The 4,200-nt window shown below is 37.7% G+C and overlaps 1 non-coding gene across 1 annotated transcript; it reads left to right on the top strand.

Moving 5' to 3' along the window:
* Positions 1-250: 250 nt before the first annotated feature.
* Positions 251-370, top strand: LOC120353181. The gene has a single exon (XR_005572220.1). It is a non-coding gene; the product is annotated as a U5 spliceosomal RNA (small nuclear RNA).
* The last annotated feature ends 3,830 nt before the right edge of the window (positions 371-4,200 follow it).

The raw sequence follows: 4,200 nt of genomic DNA, 5'->3' as shown, positions 1-4,200 counted from the left end.
TTGTACAAACGACAAAGTGAGTGGATGACAAAGAGGAAGGATGATGGGTAAATGGATGACAAAGCTGAAGTAGGATTCACTTTATCTGTCAGAATTCCTTGGAAGATACACCAATACTTCCCCTTCAACAGACACTGACAGTTTAATGTTCTGGAAGCACAATGCTTTGTGGTTTGAGGTTTGCTGATTTCGTGATTATTGTGGCTCGTGGTTGGTGGGGGGATTTCTGAGATTGCGGAGAGAAATTCTGAGGTTCTGGTTCCACTTCAAAGTCGAATAAATCTTTCGCCTTTTACTAAAGATTTCCGTGGAGTGGAACACATGATGAGTCTAATCTGAATTTTTTCTAGATTTGGTTTTCGTACAGGAGGGCAAACAGGAATGCCAGGATATGTGACGAGTTGTGATGAAATTGATAGTTTTGGAAAAGTGTTGTATTGAATTCACATGTCATCATATACTTTTCCATTATGTTCATCAATTATTTTAATATGATAAACTGATGATACATATTCTGTTAATATAAAAAAGGTTGTCTGACAATGTTTTGAAGGGTGAAAGGCTTGGTTGGCGGCTTCTTCTTCTAAATTCTAATATACTTGTATTATCAAAAATGTCTTTATAATTTTATATTATTCAATTTTCTGATTAGATAATCAATTATTAATCTTGAGAATTCCATATGCTAACACATAGATCGTAACTGATCCAACATAAACGACAACTGCGTATGCGCAACTATTTGTTAGTTCGCCCTAGGAAGCTAGGAACTTGCCAAAGTCATGCTCTTCTATGCGCTCTGTTCGCGTTCCGCTCTCGCTCGACCTGCGATCATCTTGGGATCTGCTCGTGTACGTTCGTTTGCGGAGCAGAGGGTGAGTATGTACGCACCTTCAAAGTACAATTCAATAATTGTTTCCAGGAACGAAGCATTCTATTTATGCTCGATAATTTCCAATAATTGGGGGTTATGGGATTCAGACCCACCTCCATAGATACGCCTATGCTATACAGGGAGATGGCTAATCCCGGTAAATTTAATGCACTCGAAACCTGGTTTTGATCAAAGAGATATTATTCATTATATATTGATTCGCTCAATAGATACATCATCAGAAATTATAGGGAGAGGAAGAATAAGGTGACCTTGTGATTTTCTTCTCCCAAATTAAGGTGAGGTTACACATAGTCCGAAATAGGTTGAGTCTTGTAGTTGTTAACTTCACAAAATTTTCAGTTCTTAATTATTCTCACAATGTTGATTTTCAAATTTAGAAGCTTCAAAACCAAAAATGGATGAGGAAGTCATGCGCTAAGGGAATTCAATATATGAATGATAGAGGAAAGAAGGGTAAATAGAAGAATAAGTGAAAGAGGTAAAAGAAGAGTAAGAAGGAAAATAAGAGGAAGAAGAAGAATGAAGAGAAGAAAAAATGGAAAAAAGAGAGAAAGAATAAGAGTAAAAGGTGCAGGAGAAGAAGAAGAAGAAGAAGAAGAAGGAGAGAAGAAGAAGAAGAAGAAGATGATTGAGAAGAGTTCAAACACACATTACATTGTGATATTATCAAACACTAGAGCATGTTACCTCTAAGCTGCGTACACATATACGCGCCTCCAACCCGCACCGAGCACGCTTCGCCCTCGTACCGCCCTCGTTCCCCTATCGCACCGCAGTCGCTCCGCCCCCGCTCGGCAGTCGCACCGATCATGAACGTTATGGAAGATGTTAGCTCTTCTCGCGTTCCCCGGTCGAACCACTGTTGCTCCCCGGTCGATCATCAATCGCTCTGCTGGAGTGACGTTCGGTTGCGGAGCAGAGCGAAAGTCTGTATGCACCTTTAGAAGTGACACTTGTAGGGGTTACATACAAGGAGAGCCAAAAGGCCTTAATAGCTCAACATGGCTACAAGTGTTGAGACTTCTGTTTGTTGCATCGTCAAAAACCATTGAAAATCACACCTAAATGTTTTTTGGGGCGCAAAACAGGGTTGGAAATGTCTCCACTCGTTGGTGATCTAACCTCTTAGAATATTCTATGGGCCCTAATTACTGAATTTCATCAATTCATTCACAAGTCAAGTATAAGCCACTTTAAAAAATAATGTAGACTACAATCAGCAAAAAGTAAATTGAATTTGGCATTTGATCATTTTTCATATAACATTGTTTGTAAAAGAGAGGCTGTATAAATACAGGCATACTGGGCAAATTGGCACTTCTGGGGAGAAAATAAGATATAACAAGCTTCAAATTACATAGCATATTAATAAATACCTAATTGTTTTATTTTGAAAAATTTTATCAGTCACCGCTCTATTCACTCACTTGTAAATTCTATCTTGTGGACCACTATGAAGACCTTGTTGCTTGAAATTTTTCGTTTTATTAAATTCATTCTTAACACAGTATCAATATGAACCACACTCTGGCTAATTCCGAGGTTTCATATATAAACGGCGGTTGCTCAGATCCCACTTTGTCGACCATCAGTACATCCGAATCCCACAATGGATGACGTCAATACGCCACTACAGAGGGAACTGGGAAGTGTTAGTTCTATAATTTTCGATCCTCAAGGTTTACACCGATGTCGTCTACTCAGATCGAAGCCACCGACGCACCGCTGAATACCGGGGTAGCAGATGTCGATACCGAGGGGGGCGAAGAGGAGCTCGCGAATCCAGCGCTTCAGGAGTCAGAACCACATCTGGGGAAACAGAGCATGCTATCAAACACTGAACGAGACCCATTAACATAAGTACTAATGGACCAAGCTAGTGTATGTTTATGGTTATGTTACAAAATGCAATGACCAACCTGATGCAAGAAATCAAAGTAGAGAATAAGGAATTGAAGCTTCAGCTTAAAATGCAGAAGAACAGGGCATGGAGGAGACTACAGATAAAATACAGGCAGTAGAGAGTGAATGTGATGACATAAAAAACAAAGTGGGAAGTTATAGGGAGGAACTTAAAGCTATGATAGGTTTAAAAATGGAAGATCAGGCAAAAATTACAAAGGGCTTAGTGGCAAGGAAAGACACAGTTACATGTAAATCAAATGAACAGATAGACATTTCATTCATACAAAAAGACACACAGATACAAGAATTAGGAACCAAAATTAAAGCTGATTCTCAAAAAGATATTCAAGAGCAAGTTGCAATGAAAACTCAGAATATAACTTCCATCATAAACAAAAACACCAGTACCATTGAATCCATTAACAGTGAACAGAACAGTATATGCTCACAAATGAATCAATTAATTAAAAATCTATATTAATCAGAATGGAGAGTCTTGCAAATCATCAGAGGCAGCTATACAAGAACAACACTCAACATTAACAAAATTAAATCGAGAAGTAGAGATCAATAAGAATTCAAACAATAATCAATGACAAGTGACTCAGGAAATAATAGAATTAGAAAACCAAGTCCATCAGTGTCTACAAAGAACTCAAATAATCCATTCCAATGATACTATCAATTCAACCGGCATACTGAATGGACTAGGTAGATTTGACAATGCAGATTGCCACCTACAGCCGAAACCGTTTATCAATCAAATAAAACTAGTTCAAGCCTTAACACCCACCTCTTGGAATACGTGGCGACTCCGATTGACTAGTTTGTTGGGCGGTGAACCTCTGTTGTTCTTCCAAATCCATCATCACGCATTCGGGACGTTGGACGAATTCATTGCAGCTTTTCTGGAAGAATATTGGAATAAAAATAGACAATATACCTTAGCCAATATCATATCATGTGAATTTAATCCTAGGACGGTTGGCGCATATACCACTTTCATTACTGCCCTACAATTCAAAAATTCTCAACTGGACAAGCCCATTAATGATTCAGCTCTAGCCAATATCATATTAAAAAAGCTACCTTCCCGAGTCAGAATGGCACTAGCTACACAACCGATAATCGATTGTAAACATCTCATAAATCACTTATATGGTATACAATTTGTGATGGCAGTATTTAACCACTGTTCAGACCAATCATTTATTATTATTTATTTATTTGAAAATTTACATATTGAGGGCACCAGGAACTGAATCCCATTATTGCCCTCATAACTCACATTGAGCATACAATTTGAAAATACAATACATTAAAATGAAAATAGAATAACTCAACTAATATACTATTGAGTTTTAGAAAAAACAAAATACAAAAAAATAATAATAGAA

Source organism: Nilaparvata lugens, chromosome 9 (assembly GCF_014356525.2).
Source record: "Nilaparvata lugens isolate BPH chromosome 9, ASM1435652v1, whole genome shotgun sequence".
Taxonomy (NCBI): Eukaryota; Metazoa; Arthropoda; class Insecta; order Hemiptera; family Delphacidae; genus Nilaparvata; species Nilaparvata lugens.
This window is presented reverse-complemented; position numbering and strand designations above follow the sequence as displayed.